We start from the raw sequence: 21,602 nt of genomic DNA, 5'->3' as shown, positions 1-21,602 counted from the left end.
AAATTGGTCCTATCTTTCTCCTAAGGCAAGTATACTAGACAAAAGATTGACTTCCACCATCCTCATAAGTCTAGTCATCTAAACATTTACTAAAGCATAACTACCGCATTCATAACTCAGACTAAGCTGTATGTGTACCTTAGTATGTGTTATTCCTGCCTGCTATTTCACTACATGATTTATTACATCTGTCCAGTAAAACAGTAAGCATGAGATGGACATTTCATGAGTGATGGCTGATTGCTGGTGCATAGTTATTGATACTATAACATATCTTTTATATTTTCTTTAATAATGCATTTATTGTCTTGGTACTATGAGTATAAAAAGGAATTAATATGCAACAAAATCTAGAAGATTAAGGATTTCTGCTTGGAAATTTTTACATAGATATTTTTCTACCACAAATAGACTCAACATCATTTTTCCTCAGGTAGACAGCAAATGTTCATCGGTTCATAGGTATTAAATAGGCTAATGGCCCTGGAGCCTTTACAAAACTAGCCCATGGAAGTGCCCTGGCATTGTGCTGCCTGACATTAGTTCCCAGTGCCTCTATCAAGTAGAGCCACTGAAGTGATCCCCAGGGACCGGATGAACTTTCTATTACCCATCCACTCATCGAGATTTCTCTTGAAGAGGGACAGTGAGGTGCTCTACTTGACATGTATGGGAAGTCTATTCCAGAGCATGGACAGTCTCTGGGTGAGGAACCTGTCCCTCCAGCATGTTCTGTTGATTGTGGTAATGAGGCTGAGGTCTCTGGAGTGTGTAGTGTGGAGAGACTGGGATTTCTTTAGATGTAGCATTTCTAACAGAGCTGAGTCAGACATGTCTTTGTAAGTTAAGTAGAGCTCGCCTCTAAGTAGCCAATATGAGACAGAGAATAGCTGGAGTCTTTTGAGTCTGTCTGTGTAGGACATGTGTTTAACACCTAGGATCCTCTTCGTCGGGTACTTCTGTGGCCTCTCCAGCTGCTGCAGGGGTCTAGTGAGGTACATGCCAAATGGGGCATTATACTTGATGACTGGTTTTATGAGGGAAGAATAGAGAGACATGATGACCTCTTTCTTCCTGGATGCAAAACCCTTGGTAATGAGATGTGCCACATAGAAGGACTTTCTGACCACAGTGGCAATGTGGTGGTCGAAGGAGAGGTTGCTGTCAACCTGTGTCCCCAGATCTCTTATAATTTCTTCAGTGTTCAGTGGGCTCCCATCGATGTGGTAATTAGTGGGAGCTGAGTTTTTACCAAAGGTGATGATGATGCATTTTTTGGCTTTAAGCTTAAGGCCACTGTTTCGACACCAGTCATTGGTCTCAGTGTAGGATGTCTGCATCACTTGGGGAATTAATAATGGCTCCCAGTTTGCAGTCATCTGCAAACTTAGTTAGCCAGAGTCCCTTTGTGTTGGCCTGGACATCTGAGAAGTAGATGCCGAACAGGAGAAGATCCAGGACCAATCCCTGTGGGACTCCACTTGTGACTGGTTGGCAGTCTGACTTGGAGTCTGCTACTTTCACACTATGTGTTCTATCTGTGAGCCAGTTTGCAACCCAGCTAGTGATATAGGGGTTGATGCCTAGTTTGGTGAGTTTATCAATAATTTCTGAGTGAGAAATGGTATCAAAGGCCTTGGCCAGATCAAGGTAGGCTGTATGCACTGCCTTACCTTCATCCACAGCCCTGGTGACTGACTCAAAGAAGTCAACCAGGTTGAGCAGGCATGATCTCCCTTTCACAAAGCGAAATTGCGTGAGGTCTAGAGTTTGGAGATTTCCTATATTTTTGTTAATTAGGTCCATGATGATGAGCTCCATAGCTTTACATATCAGACTTGTCAGGCTAATGGGGTGATAATTCCCAGGGTCTGTAGTCACTCTCCCTTTATGGGGAGGGATGACTGTAGCAGTATGTGCAGGCATGATCTCCCTTTCACAAAGCCAAATTGCGTGGGGTCTGGAGTTTGGAGTATTTCCTATATCTTTATTAATCAGGTCCATGCTGATGCCCTCCATAGCTTTACATATCAGACTCGTCAGGCTAATGTGGAGATAGTTCCCAGGGTCTGTAGTCACTCCCCCTTTACTGAGAGGGATGACTGTAGCAGTGCGCCATTCGGTAGGGACAAAGCCTGAGGTGAGGCTGTGACTGAACAGGATACACAGATGTGGTGCCAGTTCACTTGGTAGTTCATGTAGAACACAGCCAGGGATATTATCGGGTCCCATGGAAGCTGTATTCTTGGCCTTGGACAATGCAGCTTTAACCTGCGCTGCAGTAATGCTGGGTGCCTGGCATTCTTTTGGCATTGTGATTGGTCCTTTGGGGGGGGGAGAGATAAGTAAAGTTGGCAGTGAATCTGTCGGCCAGTATGTTGGTAATATCTGTTGGCTCAGTATAGGAGGTACCATTGTGCAGTAGCTCAGAGCAAATCTGGGTATTGCTGTGGAGGTTCTTGATATAGCTATAGAAGGCTTTGTGATTGTCTTCAGTGTCTGCCAAAATTCTACCTTCATAGCTGGCTTTAGAGGATTTGATGAGGGATCTCAACATTTTGTTGAGACTAATAAGGACGTTTTTCCAGTCTTGGGACTTCACCTTTTTCTGCAACAGTTTCCTCCTTCTGTTGTAGAGTTTATTAATGGCATGGGACCACCGGATTGGCTTACTTTTTTTGGAGGAGAGTGTCTTGGTTCTGTTGTATATGGCTAGTTGCATACATTTATGTACATGTTTGTACAATGCACTGGTGTATGATTCAACAGTCTTGCAGCCATTTTCCATTGGCATGGGTGCGATGAAGTTAGCCACCTCTGTTTTTAGTAGTCCAAAGTCAGCTTTGGAGAAGTTTTTCAAGGTGGTTACCTTTGCAGGGGGTGTGGGTGAAATGTGGATTTCCATTGTGATTAGTTTATGGTCGGATCTGACCAGGGAGGGACTGACTATCTGTGTAGCGCAAAGGTTGTCCATGTTAGTAATAACCAGGTCAAGGATGTTGCTTCCTCTAGTGGGGGTCAGAATGAGCTGTCAGGGGATGGAAGGAATTTTCAGAGCGTTGTTGGTATATATATGCTTGCTGAGTTTTTTTTCAGTTGATAGAGTGGGCAGTTGGTCTCTCCTAGTAGGAGAGTGTTGGGTTTGACATGAAAAAGATTCCAGGGAAACAAACATGAGAAGAGAGAGAGGACATAGCTAGGGACCTATAGCAATGACCTGGATGATTGCCATCTTACCCAATGTTAGTTGTACCTTTAATTATCTCAGATGCATTATGGCTATTAATTAATCTGTGTGCATGTGCATCCTTTATGAATATGGAGACACCACTGCCTTTGGAGCTTCAGTCCCATGTTTTAGCTGATGAAAGGTGAATGAGTTATAATAACCTGGTAGCAGGGTGCTTTTTTGCAACTTTAAACCCAGGTCTCCGTTACAGCACAAATGTTTCTGTTTGAGATTTTGAGGGATTGCTTATGCATCTTGAGATTTAGACTTCTAACGTTGAGCAGCATGACCCCCCCAGCATTTTTATTTATATATATTTTACGGTGGCAGTTTTGGTTGGCACCACACCTAAAAAAACCCAAGGTGGCAAAGGGGCAGGCAGGTGCAGAGGCCAGGAGGCCAGTGGTGACAGACCAGATCATTCTCATCATTGCATTGAGTCAATCATGTCATCCAATCAATCAATCACAGGATCTCTCTCTTTAGAATGACACTGAAACTTAGCCAGTTGTTTGAAGTCAAATTTGTTTGTTTTTTTTTATTTTTTTTGTACTGCAGTAGGATTTTGCTGCTCGTGCTGTCACTGCTCAGTGCTCCAATATCATAAGATCCACCATGTCTCCACCCATGTAATCCATGATGCTCTCAGGGATAATTCCCAATCCACAATAACAGAGAGTACAGAGTCATATAGTTGTACTTGTTGTGGAAAGATCTGTGTTTGTGTTATGTTCTGGCACCTCTGGCTGACTGACAGATGATGCCTGATAGCCTCTCTCATATTCAGCCTAGTGGGTGGGACATCTGTCTTGTGAAGTATTGAGATTTTAGTTATTGTTGAGGAGGTGTAGGTGTTAGGGCTTAGGGGGAGGGGCACACTGTGGAGCACAGTATTGTGTTCTGTTGTGTTGTTGTGTTGTGGTGTGTTGTGTGTGTGTGTCTCTCTGTCTTCTCTGTCTCTTGGGTTTGTGTCTGCTGAGAGCCTCCACGAAAAGTTGGGTGTGTGTTGTTTGTGGTTTGTGGTGGTATGTGTGAGTGGTGGTAGTGGGTGTGTCTGGTGTGGTGTGGTGTGTGGTGCAGGTGTCTGGTGCAGGTTCTGACCTTCTCTCTCTGACCTTGGCTAGAGGTCTTAATAAGCGCTATAAGTGCATCTCACAGTTGCTACACTGCCTCAGAATGCCCAAGTGCACCAGGTTTATAGGAGAAAGCAGAGGGAACTGCCCTTTAATCGTGCCAGGAGGTGGTCATAACTACTAAGTACTGGAGCTATTTCCATGAAGAATGACTTTTGCTGATGGCACTTAGGTTTGCTACAATAATAGCTACGAAAACCTGTTTAAGTGCAAAGCGATTAGGTTATCTGAAGTGCAAGAGAGAAAGAACTAGCAATATTTAAGGGGAAAACTGAAGAGCAGACTTTCTGGCACCAGGAATAATTTTCCTCAGCTCGGCACCGCTGCACTGAGCTTAAACAAGCGCAAACCCATGCAAAAGCTGGCTTTTAAACCAGAATGTTGAAAGGAATGGAAAAATTGCCCAAATGGCCAATAAACTACAATTTCTTGGCCAGAAACCACTCCTCTTATGGTAGATAGGATACCTAGTGCTTACCACTCCCACTGATAAGCTAGAAGGCTTCCCTCGAACACAGAAAGGCTTGGGGGGCTAAGAAGCTTAAAAACAGTCCTGGATACAGCAAATCTGTACCTGGACTAGACTAGAGGTGTGACGGGGAAGAAAGTGTTAACTGGGAACATATTTTCTGGGACTGAGGTGAGTTGGCAGACTTTAAGGATTCCCTGGGGATGCACTGTCAGAGATGCTGGGTTAGCAGATTGGTGTGATGAGGGAGATGATTTTTCTGAGCTATGACACAGAATCGGAATTACGTAGACATAGTAAGGCCTTACTGTGTCTAATAATGTTGGCTAGAAACTAAAAAACACTGGATGCTCAAACAGGAGATCACACCAATACTTTTGGTGAGATCTTCTCTTTGTGCATCCAGTGTTTTTTAATTTCTAGTTGTTTTTCTCATACACTGTTTTTTTGGGGGGGTGGTTTACTTTTTTTTTTTTGGTTGTAATTATGGAGGCTGCCAAAAAAGCAATTAATAGAAAATGCAAATCAAAATCTAAACCAACTATACCATAAGTTGTGAATATAGTATCTGGAACTGAGATCTTTAGAAAAGGGTAGGAGCAAACTACATAGGAAAAAAATGGGAATTGTGGGAACAATACATTCAGGGGAGAATGAGGTTTAAAAAAGGCAGAACTTAAATGAACTATATAATGTCTGATGTATAATGTTTGGACTGGGAGTGGGTCAGTATGGTCTGTGATGTAAAATGCTTCAACTAGGACTGTGTTGGTGTGGTTTGTTTTCATTTATATAAATGTATTACTGCTTATGTCATAAGTGTTGGTTTAATAAAGGGGGCGAGAATTGAATAATTTATGTAATGTTGCTTAGGTTATGTGATACATATATATATATATATATATATATATATATATATATATATATATATATATATATATATATATATATATATATATATATAGCAATATGTGAAGTATAACTTTTATAAATGTTAATTTGTTAATACATTTTAATTATTTTTATATAAATGTGATAATTCAATAAAGGTGTTTTTTTTAAAAAGGAGTATAAAAAGGAATTGGATAATATAAGCTGGCTATGCTTACTGTGATAAAAAGCGCTGAACTCACTGGTTCAGATCAAAACATATACTGTCTGTGCCTCTGACTGTAAAACACTTCTCTAAGAAGAAAATCTAAATGTGTAAAATGTATGTAATAGAATTTGAACATATGACTGTCAGAGTCTATGGTGTTATGTGGGATTTATCTGATTACAAATGTTCTCTGAAGAGAGATGCTCATGTCTTGCCAAAATCTATACTTTCACTGTGACACCAGAGGCTGGTTATGAATAATAGATGAAGCAGTATTCTTAAAGGTTGTGCCCTCTTCTAGGAACCCAGATGTAGTGAGTTTAATAGTTGGAAGAAACATTTTTTTATTAGTATAACATAAACCTGTTTTGCTTATGGAGCTACACAATATCAGATGTACCTTCAGTGTTTGTTATTTGGAATACAGTCACAGAGCTACAGATGGGCATTCATAAATCACTGCTGCAGTAGCCTTAGCCTAGGATATAACAGTCAGACAGTCTTCCAAAGCCTTGGGTTCCTTCCACACATGTACCCAGACTGTTTGTTGCACAAGCTCTTCAGGGAGAAAAATAACCGCCTGGGCATCAAAGGCTTCAGTGCTTTCTTGCCACCCTTAGAGAAGGATCCTTTTATGGGCTTCAGAGGATCGATAGTCGGCTAACGTTTTTTTTCCAATACTTTGCAGATATGTTCCATTTGGTGAAAACCTTCTACAATACCTTATAATTATGATTACTATAAAGTGCCACTAGACTGGCAGGGATGACAGACTGTTTCCCTTCTACTTTTTTTTTTTTTTTTTTTTTTACTTTTACTGTTTGTGTTCATTGTAACCACTTTTTGTGAGGAAATACATGCTTATTTTACTGAAATTACTGTATTTTATTATGGGCAACTGTGTTTTGTGACTGTTAATGTTACTTGTCTTGTGAACACAGCTTTTGTCAAATTATCTGTCACTGACTTGTTCTAGAGGTTTCTTTTTCACCAGAACCATACAACAGCTTACCAGTCCCATGGTGTGACACCCCTGCACAGGCCCAGTAATCAAGGAGCCTCAATCCTCACACTGGCAACAGTGAGGGGATGTACACACTGGGAGGATGACAAGTATACACACAATAAAGTACAATTTCCCTTAAGAGCACACAGAGATCACAGTCAGTTTGGGGCTGGTTTCTCCCTCTTTCTCCAGATCCCCAGTAAGAATCCCCACTGGCACAGCTATAGGGTTAAGAGCTCAGCCAAGTGGCAAAGCTAAGACCTCCAGCCCCATCTCTGTCCAACCATTACTTCGTGTCCCTGCTCAAGTAGCTGACACACACATGCACACACACACACACACACACACACACACACACACACACACACACACTTTGAGATTTGATTGATATACAAACACACACATATACCTGGAAAGGCTGGCACAGGATTACTAGCTATGCCTCCTTCTGCCCAAACTATAAGGTAGTACCAGCTGCCACACTTACTTATCAGCTACTATAAGGCCCTTACAAAGGGTGCCCAATCCTACTGTGTGATGTTACTATTAATCGAAATGGTAGTCTGATCAAGACTTGCAAGGATATTTGGGAGTGGCCTGTACAGTGTCACCAAATACATATCCAAGTACTCTAAGAGCTTAAATATGTCTCACAAATATCAGCAACAAAGGCAGGTTTAAATATATTTAATAATACATAATAAAAGAACAAAACAATACTCAATAAACATAGTTACTTCAGATTTCAAAATCACAGGAAATATTTTACAACACTGCAGGACAGTCTCACATAAATAGAGAAAATATCTAAACTAATCTTTATTATATTCCTAACTATATCTAAAAGAAATTACTGTACCCTGGCTACTTACTATTAGCAAGGCAAGTGCAGATGATGGTGATGATGGATGTTTCCAGGTGAAAGACAAAATAAAAAATGCCTAGTCTCTCTGAGAGAATTCTTAAATTACTATTAAACATTACTGCTGGGTTAGCTCGGATGACATCACTATTTGTCACCTGACTTCAATTGCCAGGCTAAACAGATACTAACAGGATTTTAACATCTCTCTGTGAGAAGTACATATTTCCCAGAATTTTGCAGAACTTGGAAGTCATAAAGCAATAAAATGCTTTTACATTTGAAACCTAGTAATCATTTCTGTTTCAAGACACTACAAAAACTTCTAGCTCTAGACATTGTGTCTGCTGCTGAACTGAACTGAGAGATAACACAATCATAAAATACTTTAATTTCAACTTATTGTCTTGAAGTTTTGCAAGTTAACTCTGTATGTTCCAGCTTCTACTATTTAAACATACATTTACACAGGTGTATAGTTTATATACATTTCTGATTTTTTCCAGTAGGATACACTGTGGACACATCCTTGAAGCTCAGTACCGTACAAACCATGTTCAACACACACTTCTGCACCAGTAGTTTAATATACACATACCATATAGTTCTCCTACATTTTTAAGGCAAGCATATGAATCATGTTTATATTCAAAGATGACATATGATTATTTACAAAATTCCAGATAGCTGGGCTGGCAGTGTCACAACCCCCCCCCCAAAAAAAAACCCAAGCTAGTTTTTCAAGTGACCATTGAGAAATGTTGATTGAGAGGGTTGAGCCTATCTGGGAATACCTTACCCCATTCCATGTCTTGAGAGCCCATCTGTGTTGGCATTGCCAACCCCACTGTCTTGCTGCACTGCCATATCATATACTTCAACACTAGAGTTCACCTTAGTAACTTGGCATTTTGCTGTCTGGCTCGCTGTAGCCATGTTAAGGGATTGTGATCTATAACTACAGTGAATTTTCTTCCATACAGATAAGGCAGAAGTTTCTGCAGTGCCCACTGTGAGGCTGCCAGGCCAGCTATCTGAAATTTTGTAAATAATCATATGTCATTTGTGAACATTAATATGATCCATATGCTTGTCTTACAAATGTAAGAGAACTTCATGTTATGTAGATATTACACTACTGGTGCAGAAGTGTATGTTGAACTGTATGTTATGTACGAAGCTTCAAGAATGTAATCACAGTGTATCCTACTGGAAAAGAACAGAGTTAACTTGCAAAACTTCAAGAACAACAGTTAAAAGTGGTTTATGATATGCTATAAAAGTTAGTTTCATGGCAGCAAGGAGACAGGATGTCTAGAGCTAGGAGTTTCTTTCTATTGTCTTGAAACAGAAATAATTACTAGGTTTAAAACATAAAAGTGTTTAACTGTTTTATGACTTCCAGCTCTAGGCAAACTTCTGAGAGATATGTACTTCTCACATAGAGATGCTAAAAATTCTGCTGGTATCTGTTAGCCTGGGAACTGAAGGCAGGTGACAAATAGTGAGGTCATCCAGCTGACCCAGTAGCAATGTTTTGATATTAATTTGGGGAACTCTCTCAGAGTCTGTGCAATTTGTATTTGTCTTTGGACATGGAAACATCCATCTTCAGCACTTCTGCCTTGCTAATAGTAAGTAACTAGGGAGAAGTATATTTTAGATATAGATAGGAATTAAGAAAAGATTAGTTTAGATGTTTTCTGTATTTATTTCAGACTGCCCTGCAATGCTGTTTTAAAATATTTCCTGTGATTCTGAACTCTGTAGTCACTATGCTGTTATTGAATATTGTCTTGTTCATTTATTATTTAATATTAAATATAGTTAAACATTTTAATTGTGTCTGGTTTGTTTAGAGATATTTAAGCTCTGAGAGTACTTGTATGTGTATTTGGTGACACTGTACAGGCCACTCCTAAATAGCCTTGAAAGTCTTGGTCACAGTTACCATTTGGCTAATAGTAACCTTACACAGTAAGACTGGGCACCCTTTGGTAAGGGTCTTAATAGTAGCTGATAAGTAAGGGTGGTTGACAGCAGCTGGTACTACCTTATAGTCTGGGCATAACGGGGCATAGCTAGTAAACCTGTGCCAGCCTTTCCCAGATATGTGTGTGTCAGCTACTTGGACAGGGACATGAAGCACTGGTTGGACAGAGAGGGTGCTGGAGGTCTTAACCTGGCCACTTGGCTGAGATCTTAACCCTATAGCTGTGCATGTTACTGTGTGTGTACTTGTCATCCTCCCCCTTCTACCTTCCTCTGGACCCAAGAAAAGAAAAAAAACTTGCATGATAGGGCATCCTGTCTTTTTTTTCTGTCCAAAATCCTAATTCTGATTATAAAGAAGATACTGGCACAAAATCTCCTTAGGAGGAAATTCTTGAACAAATAAGATATTTCAGTGGAAACATACAGATATTCCATCTTCCTTGAGGAAATATTATGATTTATTACAATTGCAGTTGACACAGCCTACTGCTATTCCTATATGTTCATAGATTCATAGGTATTTACTAGGCTAATGACCATAAGTGCCTTTTTAAGCTTAGCTATGGAACACAAATCTCTGACAAGGTCTGGTATCTTGATAAGTGTAAGCAGGGGCTTGGGAGATGAAACATTTACAAGTTGGGGCTTGGGAAATGAAACATTTACAAGGAGGGGCCTGGGAGATTAACCATTTACAAGCTGCTGGTATCCATTAGAGACCTAGGTGCCAAACCAGGGATGAATTTCCTGTTCGTCATCCAATTGTCCAAGTTACACTTGAATTGGGTTAGGGAGGAACTCTGTTTCACATGGATGGAGAGCTGGTTCCAGAGACCTGTTAGTCTCCGGGATACATAACTGTCACTCCAGCAGGTCCTATTTACATCACTAGCAAGGTTTAAAGCTTTAGAATGGGTAATTCTGGTGCTGTTTGATTTGCAGATATGCAGGAGGTTCATCAGAGTGGGGGTCTGACAATGCTCTCTATGTCAGACAGAGATCTCCCCTCAATAGTCTTTAGTAGACAGAATAGAGGGATAGGCCCATCAGGCGGACTGCAAAGGACATTTTACTTACACCCTGCATTCTTTTAGTGAGGAACCTCTGTGGACATTCCAATTGTTGGATATGCCTGGTTAGGTACATACCAAAGGGGGCACTGTACTCAGTGATAGGTTTGAGGAATGCCAAATATAGTGGAAAAAATACTTTCTTGGACCTAGATGCCAAACCTTTGTTTATAAGTTGCACAGCATAGAATGATTTCCTCACTACTGTAGACATTTGATGGTCAAAGGCTAGATTACTGTATATGTGTGTCCCTAAGTACCTGACTACTGGGTTGGCTCTAAGGGGTGTGTTGTCAATATCATAGTTACCAGGGGTGGATGACTTCCCAAAGGATATCATTATGCATTTCTTGGCATTTAGTTTTAGTCTGTAGCTCTGACACCAGTTGTTTTTTTCTGTGTCAGCCCTTCCTGGAGAACATTTGTGTCAATGTGGGATTCAATGACAGCTCCTAATTTGCAATCATCTGCAAATTTAGTCAGAGACCACTGACATTGGCCTTGACTTCAGATAAGTAAATGTCAAAAAGGACTGGCCTCTTTGTACAGGTGGACTCCCCAATTCTAACTTCCTGGGTCCTGTATGTGAGCCAGCCAGCTGGCTATCCATTGTATGACATATGGGTTTGTATCTAACCTATTGAATTTGTCAACAATGCCCGAGTGGGGTATTGTGTCAAATGCCTTGGCCAGGTCATGGTAGGCAGTGTGAACCATTTTGCCCTCATCCATTGCTTTGGTGACCTTTTCAAAGAAATCCACCAGGTTGAGTAGACATGACCTGCCCTTGACTAAATGAAATCAGGTTGGGTCCAGTGTTTACTGTATCATTATTGAACATTTCCATGATAATTCTTTCCATGGCTTTGCATATGAGACTAATAAGACTTATGGGTCTGCATTTTTCAGGGTCTGTAGATGGTCCACCTTTGTGCAGAGGGATGACCGTTGCTGTTCTCCATTCATGAGGCACAAAGTCTGTTTGGAGGCTACAGATAAATAGCAATTCCAGATAGCCTGACAGGTCATGTTTCATGCTATTTGGAAGGCATCCTGGGAAATTGTCTGGGGACAACTGATGCAGTGTTCTTGGCTTTAGAGAGACCATTAAGGACCTGTTCCCTGGTGAGGGCAGGGGAAGCTATATCTGATGGTATTTCCTGAGGGAAGGTTGAAGGGGAGAGAGGGGTAAAGCTGGAGCTGACTTTATCAGCCAGTAGGTTTGCTACATCTTCTGGCTGAGTATAAGTGGCTCCATTTACAATGAGCTCTCCACACAACTGTGTATTGCTTTTGAGGTTGCAGACATAGCTAAAGAATGCCTTGTGGTTGTCTTTGGCCTGGGAGGCCAAATATAGCTCAAATTTAGCTTTGGTAGACTTTATTTGTCTTCTGAGTTTTTTGTTTAGTTTGATGAGACTGCTTTTATCCTGCTACGTGCTGCACCTCCTAATGTTTGCCGTAATTTTCTTCCTTTCGTTATAAAGCCTACTGTCTTTCTGATTCCAACAGGGTGGCTGACTTTTTGAGTTAGTTCTGTACTTTTTCCTGGTGGGTACAGCTGCCTCTATGCAGCTATTAACATGCTTGACAGGGTTTCTTTGAACAGTTCTGCATAGGCAGCAGTGTTCTCAGGGTTTATGGGGGCTTGACATTTTGCCAGGTTATCACTTAGTAGCAGGAAGCTAGCTTTAGAGTAGTTTCTGAATATTCCAGGTTTAGCTGGGGGTTTAGTTTTATTTTTACTTCAAATGAGACCATTTTGTGGTGTGACCTTACCAGAGAAGGCATTACAGTAGGGGCTGTGCAGCACTCTCCCATATTAGTGAGGATCAGATCCAGTATGGTTGCACCCCTGGTTGGTGCACTGAATATCTAGTTCAGGGAGTTTGTGTTTACAAAATCTAGGAATCTCTGTGCCTGCACATTTGGTGTCATATAGGTTTCCCACTTAATAGTGGGGTATTTAAAATCATTCATGAATATGGTATTGGGTTATATGGTGAGTGTTTCCAATAAGTTTAAATACATGGTATCAGTTTCCTGGGTCATAGAGGGGGATCTATAGCTTGCAAGCAACTCGTATTGGATTTTGCCTATGGTGGCTGGTGAGTGGTCTGATGGACCTCCTGCATATCCACAAAACATAGAGCACCAGAATTACCCTTGCCTGTGATATAAATAGGACCTGCTAGAGAGACAGTTATGTATCCCAGAGATCACCCCGTCTCTGGAACAGGCTCCCTATCCATATGAAGCAGAGTTCCTCCCTAACCCAATTCAGGCGCAACTTGGACAATTGGATAGGGAACAGGAAATTTATCCCTGGTTTGGCACCTATATCTAATGGACAAAGGCAACCTGTAAATGGTTCATCTCCCAGGCAACTGCTTGTAAATATTTCATCCCCCAGGCCCCTACTTACACCTATCAAGGGTATCAGAACTTGTCACAGATTTGGGATACTTGGCTAGGCTTAAAAAGGCCCTTGTGGTCGTTAACCTAGTAAACACCTATGAACATATGACCTATGAAATGAGCAATGAGAAGAACAGATCTAAAGCACTGCTAAAGTCTGGTAATGAGCAAAAAGGTGTCCGGTTTACACTGAGCATTGCATGTACACGAGAGTTTATGTGCTGGAGATTGCCGACAATGAGAGTGGACTGGTCGGGAAGTTTGAATGAAAATGCGGAGTGGTCAGTGATGGAGTTAGGCAGCAACTGAGTCAAATATGATTAGTGCAGAGAGACTATAAATAACAGGTCAAGGAGAGTGCTTTTGGAAGCTGGTGGACTATGATGTGTGCGTTCTCAGACTAGCTGTGTGATATAAAAAAATTTGCTATTTAAGAGCATTTTGTGACAAGATCTTTGCCTACCTAAACTGAGATCCCTTAGAAGTATGAAATTGTTTTTATAGATATGAATAACAGGTTTTCCAGAATATTTGTTAAACTAGACTCAGATTTGGGGATCGGGTGAATATAAACAGGCTTCAGATAAAGGTTGGCCACTTTTGTGAAAAGCCATTTGGGGTCTGTAGGAGATAAAGGATGCAGAATAGACTATTATTGTTGCATTTAATGGCTTTTTTACCAAGAAACATACAGTTCTACCTCTTTTGAGACCTGAACAACTATTAGTATGGGAAGAGTATGGACTGGTAAGGTATTGGAGAATGTGGTAATTTCTTTACCCAGGATTCAACTATGAAAAAGGTACTAGACTGCTCAGATTTTTTTTTCTGTAGATCTTTAATCTTTAAGAGGGGGAGAGTTTTGTGTGTTGATGGAGCCTAGGCTGAGTTCTATATCACCATCATTATGGAGGAGCATAAAAGTTTTATATATATATATATATATATATATATATATATATATATATATATATATATATTTATATGGGTCTACTTCTGATTGTTGAAAACTCAGTTTCTCGACAACCAGAAGATCGAACCTATTTAAGCGAAAGAACACTAAATCGAAAGTGCACTTTTGCAAAAGTCAGTTCTCCAAAGCGCATTACAGTGGGGATAAGGAAATATATCCTTTTCCCCACTGTAGTGTGATGTTGGAGTTAGTATATTTGAGTAGGGGGGTGGGAGGTGCAGGGGGGCTTGCCCCCCTGCAAAATACTGTTTAAAGCAGTTTTGTTTTTTTCCAGTTTGGAGAACCGGCTTTTGCGAAAGTGCACTTTCGATCTAGTGCACTTTCGTTTTAATGGGTTTCGATGTTGCTTGATCGAGACTGTGACATTTTGATCAAGCAACATAGACCCATATATTTATATATATATATATATATATATATATATATATATATATATATATATACACACACACACACACACACACACACACACACACACACACACATATATAAATTGTGCAAAGCATTGGCAGTGGATGGGACATTTAGCCACACAAAGTACCACATGGAAGTGGTTGAGTTGCTGTAAAGTATGACTAATGGAGTCACTTTAAAGGCAGATGGGTTGGGCCTAACGGTATGTAGTGGTGTGTGGAAGACGTTTATAGGGCTAAAGGATTAATTGACAGACTTCATACACTTTTTCACTTGACTGCATATAGTAGAACAAAGTATGCAGACATGGTGAGAGAAGGGGAGCAAGAGAAGACAGGAAGAAAATTAGGGGTGAGGTAATGAAAATGCAAGTAGTGTGTGTTATGGATGTCATTTTGTGAGGGGAGAGGGTTAGAAATTAAGTACTGGTTAGGCTGAGTACAGAGGGATGGAAGAAAAACAACTGTAAAAGAAAAGTATAGTTAGGTGCAATGGACAAACATGTGACACAGGGTGCAAAAAGTGGTTATATACAGGTTGGATAAAGTGAAGAGAGACAGGCAGGGAAATGTGATAGAGAAGTTACTAACCTTCTGTCCTGAGGTAATGAGTGACAGAGTGGAATGTACTATTTCAAATAAAAACATAGGGTGGTTGTCAGCAGCAGACATGAAGTGTAGAAACTTTGCTCATAACAACAGTAAAAGAAATATACCATGTTTGCATTACTACCATTAATATTTTACTATCAGAAGCACAATCATGTATGGGTCTCATGCTGGATAATAGGTGAGGATGAAGGAAAGAAAGTTATATTATAGCTATACATTTAGCCATAAAGAAATGGAGATATCAGAATTTGACAGTAATTATTATACAGTTTTGCATAACAGTATAACAATTATGTCAATAACTGCTTTACTGAGTGTGACTGATACAGTTTGGTTAAGCATTACAAACAGGTGATTAAATCGTACACTCTAACATGAACATGGAGTGTTGACTGGTGGTAGCAGAAATTAATATGCAAGATTTTATCACAATAGTGAAATAAATATTATCTGTTTATATTATCCATGTTGATATTTTGTGTTAAGAAGCATAATAAAGGGAATGATAAGCTAGACTAGACTTTTACTAGTTTACTGGTTAAAAGAAAGTCACATCAAATATGTGCATCTGACCCACATGGAAATTAAAATATTAAACATATGTTTATGGCACAAAGTATTAGAAAGAGCACGTTTTTAATAGTTGCAGTCATTACTGATACACTAAGTATGCTACACATAACTTTTGGTCATACCCTTCAATATCTGAATGAAAGCTGTGAGTGTAAACAAACCTAAACTATTTTGGATGAGAAGAACTAAACACACAACTGTTGGTAAAAATGGGTGAGGAAATGCACTGTCATTGTCATATTATCATGAATATTTACTTACCTGTACAATTAAGAAACTAATGCAAGACATCAACTGAAAAGTGGCACTATTGTGGGCAAGTAGACTCCTAATACTTAATCTCTATTAGGTTCAGCTGAAATAATAATTTATCAGATTATGAGAAATATAACATGTATTACATGTTTTGTTAATACATCATTATCCAAGCATGCCACAATACTGGATATATCTCAGTTTGAAGCTGAAATCTGGACAAGTAAATATCCTGCAAAAACACTAGTTGTCTAGCTGTTATGGTCACTGAGCTATTGTTATATGTTTGGAAAAATCCTCAGAAAACTCTCTAAACTCAATGTGCATTGCCAGGTACAAATGGAACACCAACACTACAATCACTGTGAAGAACTGTATGCTGAAACTTTTTCATGATTATACTTTGCTGGTGGCTGTTAGAATTCGAGTTGCATGTTTCAACTTAGATTTTAGAAATTTTTTTTCCTGAAGAACAGCTCATAATACACTATTATTCCTATGGAGGAAGTTAACAGCCAAATTTCTTGAGATCCTATGGAGTAAGTGAATTTAATACATTTTGTCCCTAAGATTATATTGCTTCATCTGGAAACAACATAATTGAGACTTCTGGATTTGTGCGTGCGATAAAACTGGCAATACCTAACTCTAAGCTGGTAGGCTTGCTAGTTTGCAATGTTACTTTTGATTTTGGTTCACCTAAATCTTACTGCTACTGTGCCAAATACTCAGAGGTTTTGTAATAAAATGTTACTTTGGACTAGAAAAGTTGCAGCATATTACTACTAGCAATTTGATCTGATCAATGCAATGTAATAATCTGATGTATAAAGTAGCCAACTCATGCACTGTATAAATCTTGGTAAAGTCAGAAGAAGTGACAGGGAAAATTTATTATGGCTGGTGGGGTGATTTAAAAAAAAAAAAATATATATATATATATAGATATATATATAGTTTCTATATTTCATTAGCTAAATTACATATTTGTATTATTAATGATATTATACCCTAGTCTGGTAATATAAATATGGTGAAAGTGAAGTGAATGTGGCAAATTACTTTTTTTTCCATTTTTCATCACACATTAACATTTTTTACATTTGCATGGATTTTTAAAAGCTACAGAGAACCTATAAATCCTAGTAATGATTCTAAATACAAAATAGAAAAATACAACTGTAAATGCCCGATACAATTTTGACCAAAGAAATACTATTTTGAATGCATGCTCACTTAAAGTTTTCTTGAAACCAAGAGAAGATTTGACAGAACAAAATAATAAGGCCCCTGATATTAACTTCATGTAGATGTGCAAACAAAATTAAATTTTAGTCTTTAGTCCCCACCTCTACACCCCACTACACTGCAGAGCTTGCCGGATAGTAGCTAACAGGGCCAGTAGTATGTTTGTAATATGCTTGTAAACTTATGATAGTGCATATATGTGTGTGTGTGTGTGTGTGTGTGTGTGTGTGTGTGTGTGTGTGTGTGTGTGTGTGTGTGTGTGTGTGTGTGTGTGTGTGTGGAGTGTCCATCTATCATTTAAACCTATGACTACTACAGCTTAAGCTTACATGTATGTATGTATGTGTTGGTGTGTACATGTGTGTTGGGGTTGCACTGTATTTAAGAGTATTGAGTTGACCATAATTTATTTCACCATCACAGTCAGACAACAATACTGTATATGATAAGCTGCTACTAAACAATCACAGTCACTTTGGTGACCAGGTACACCTAAAATGTCTAGTTGTGGAAATACAACTGCTATTACTGCTGTTACTAATAACAATGATGATGATGATGATGATGATGATGTTAGCCACTGTAATGTACTTAAAGTTTGTTTCACAAAACAAGGAATAGCTAAAGGATACTATTCTAGCTTACTTCACACAAATACACACCAATCCTGCAAAGCCAAATTAATGGCTGGTTAAACTGAGTAAATGACAAAATGGTAAATTACTAGCTTCATCTACACTCATATACCTCCACCTTGCAGTTATATCAACTTTATTGACTATGTACACCTTAGACATTTGACTGTGACAAAAATAATGGCCATAATAATGTATTTTTAACTTTTTCATACAAAAAGTCAACAAGAATTATAACTTTCTTCACACAAATCGCATCAGTTTTGCAAAACCAGAATACTTAGCAAACCATGTCAGCCAGTCATTTTAATCCAGAAAACAGGCCCTGGCACAGCAATTATTGCTACTTTGTTGCCTGCATACTTATAGGAGGGATGATGCACAGTGGTTTTTACAGCGCCTAGCTCTGTGCTGACACATTAAACAAGCAGACATAACTCTGCTTGTTTTACTTTTTTAAGACTTAAGACTAGCTGAAACTCCTTCCCTTCTGATATATTTCACTGTATGATAGGATTGCTTATGAGTCTTGTCGTAAGTCTTAAAACGGCTGTGTATAAAGTGAGAAAATGTGTCTGTCTTAAGTTTCAAAATGCTGTCTTTGCTGTCATATAAAGCAACAGAATAAGAATATAATCAGCATAAAGCATGTCTCAGTCTTTTGGGTAGTCGAAGCAGCTCTTTTCCATCAGGAGGCACATGATTGCCTGTGGAAATGAAGGAAGTTTTGCAGGTCTTATATTCCAATTCTACTGCTGTATGTGCCTCAAAAAAATCCTGTCAGACCATGAAATATATCAGAAAAGAAGGAGTTTCATCTACTCTTAAATGTAAAACTAAAGCATTAATTTGAAACAGGATACAGTCACATTCATAATAGTGAAGGATGCTGCAGAGAAGAAAGGAAAAAATATATTTTTTACTGTTTATTTGCTAACCTCCCTAGCCAATTATATGAACGTTATGGTGTACATATTGTACTCTTGCCTACATCTCTGGTGTGTGTGTGTGTGTGTGTGTGTGTGTGTGTGTGTGTGTGTGTGTGTGTGTGTGTGTGTGTTACATTGCAAAGATTCTAAATGGAACATTCTTATTGTAAATGCCATGGTGGTGCCAGTTATTAAAATATTGCCAGCTACCAAAACAAAAAATGCATGTTCACAGCCCTCAAAAAGAATAGAGAAGAGTTCAGTTCTGAGCTTTTGACAAATGCCTAACACACACATGCACATACCACTCAGTGCACTGAACATCTACAAACACACCCACCACTGCTTCTATTCTTTACTAACATTTGCTTGTGCAAATGAGGAAGGGGATCTTGTGGGTTCTTTTTTATTAGTACATGAGGTGAGCCCACATTTTTGGATAAAGTTCTGTTGTGAATCTACCACTTCCCATGCTTGTGGCAGGGCTATATTATTCTTGCTTTGTTGGTCTGCATGCAGCCAGCATTATGCCTGTGATCACAGTGCAATAATCCCTTGCTGTATGAGCATTCTAGTTAGGACTATTTAAATTAAACTATTGTTTGCCTTTATGTATTTGAACCTTTGAATCTAATACATATTTCAAATACCCTCAACATTTTTCTAACGACAAAATGTGTAGCATTTCTTAAATAGCCATGGATCAGATGTACTAGGTATGGGTCCATACAACCCCTATGGGAGTTCTGATTGATTGATGTAACACTAGTTATTACATTTAAAAAATGACCTTCATGAAGCAGTTCCCCAAGCTACATGCATACAATACGCAGATGATTCTACACTTATATGCTCAGCCACATCTGAATCTGAACTTCACTTCCTTACACAGAACTTATTTAGCACAGTAGAACTATGGTTTACAAAATGCTGTCTCATACTAAACCCCCAAAAAACTAAACTTCTACTATTTACACCTACCAATAAATCTCCACCAATTGGCTTCACTATAGCTTCCAATAATAGCACTGTTATATCCCAGGATCTTACTACCAAACTGCTAGGTATCACCATAGACAACAACCTTAACTTTGACACTCATATTAATAATATCTTGAAAACAACTAACAGGAAAATAGGCTCTCTATACAGGATCAAACCCTTCCTCACCCCTGCAACTAGAATAACTATCGCCCGCACCCATCTAATCTCTACCCTACTCTATGCCTCTCCCATTTTCACTAACCTGTCAAAAAATAACCTTAAAAACTAGAAAACTCCTACAACAACATAGCCAGATTTGCCACTGGTAACCCTTTTAAAACACACCACTGTATTAATCTAAAATACCTAGGGTGGCTTGAATTACAGCAACAGCTAAAATATAATCAACTGACCATTGCCCATAAAATTCTTTATCAACCTGCTAAGACACCCATACTATCTAACCTTATTCATCCCTACAATAACCTGAAATCCCTAAGATCTTCACAAAAAATCCTCATAAATATTAACAAATCAAACAATAGAGCTGGAGACTCTCTCTTCACTAATACTGTTGGGAAAATCTGGAACTTACACCCCACTGAACTTTCAACACTTCCCTCTATTTCCTTGTTCAAAAATAAACTTAAGCTCTTCCTTAAAACACATTGGATGTGCCCCTGTACTAAACCTGACTAACCTACATGCTCTCACTACATGTTTCAACCCCACCTTATATGCTCTAGCTACCTGTTTCTACCTCACTGTCTCAGCTCAGTAACAAACACATCAGAATTCAACTACCATTCTACCTCTACTACCTAGCCTTACCTATTAGTATACTCTCATAAAAGTTCCAGTCTTCATGATTAGAATTTTCTTACTCGACTTCTATTCCAGTCTTACTTTCCTTTTTTCCCCTTCTTATATCTACAATTATATTATGTGTTTCACTATCAATCTTTCTGAACAGTTAAATCACAGCCTCATGATAAATTGTATTATGTTTAGTCAATATTTTGTGTTATATACTGTATATACCTGTAACCACTTTTTAGCTAATACTGCTTTAGTTATTATTAATGTAGTCAATCTCATATATGTACTTCTGTAGATATGTACTGTAATTGAACTTTGGAGCTTATCTCCCCGGGCCTCTACTGAAAATGGACATATATCCAGCTAGACTAGCCCGGTCAACAAATGTGAAATAAAATAAAAATAAAATAAATAAAATAAAAATATTATAACCTTATGGATTTTGAAAAATTCTCTTTTCCAACAAATTACAGCTCAATAATGATTAGCACTACAGTTTCACTTGTAAGTTTTAGGGAACTGTGGAAATTTAAGTGCAGTTAGGAAAAAAATAAAAACTTTTATGGAAAATTCCCTTTTCTTCAAAATGCAGTGATATATGACTTGGGAGACAGTATTTATATATAGTGAGGGGATACAGTCCTCCACTGGGGGGGTATAGGGAGAACTTTCCCCTTGCATAAAAATTCCTTTTATTCTGTAATAGTGACTTGTATAGTTTGTTGTAATTTGCAGCAGGTTTCAATCATTTTCTTCTTGGACTCACAGTTCTGAGTCTTGAGCTTCCAGTAAGGTACCATAATGTTATGCAATAAGAGGACTAGAATAAATCAGAATTTAGGCAAGTTCATTTTTTTAATTAAAGAACATGTTTACAACC

The 21,602-nt window shown here is 38.8% G+C and overlaps 1 protein-coding gene across 3 annotated transcripts in view; it reads right to left on the bottom strand.

The window, feature by feature from the left end:
* Positions 1 to 21,602, bottom strand: part of COBL (cordon-bleu WH2 repeat protein) — a 1,839,636-nt gene that overhangs the window by 17,881 nt on the left and 1,800,153 nt on the right. The window lies entirely within an intron of this gene.

Source organism: Protopterus annectens, chromosome 3.part0 (genome assembly GCF_019279795.1).
Source record: "Protopterus annectens isolate FY-2018-M chromosome 3.part0, PAN1.0, whole genome shotgun sequence".
In the NCBI taxonomy this organism is placed as follows: Eukaryota; Metazoa; Chordata; order Ceratodontiformes; family Protopteridae; genus Protopterus; species Protopterus annectens.
The sequence above is the reverse complement of the archived record's forward strand: the minus strand, read 5'-3'. Positions and strand labels throughout refer to the sequence as shown.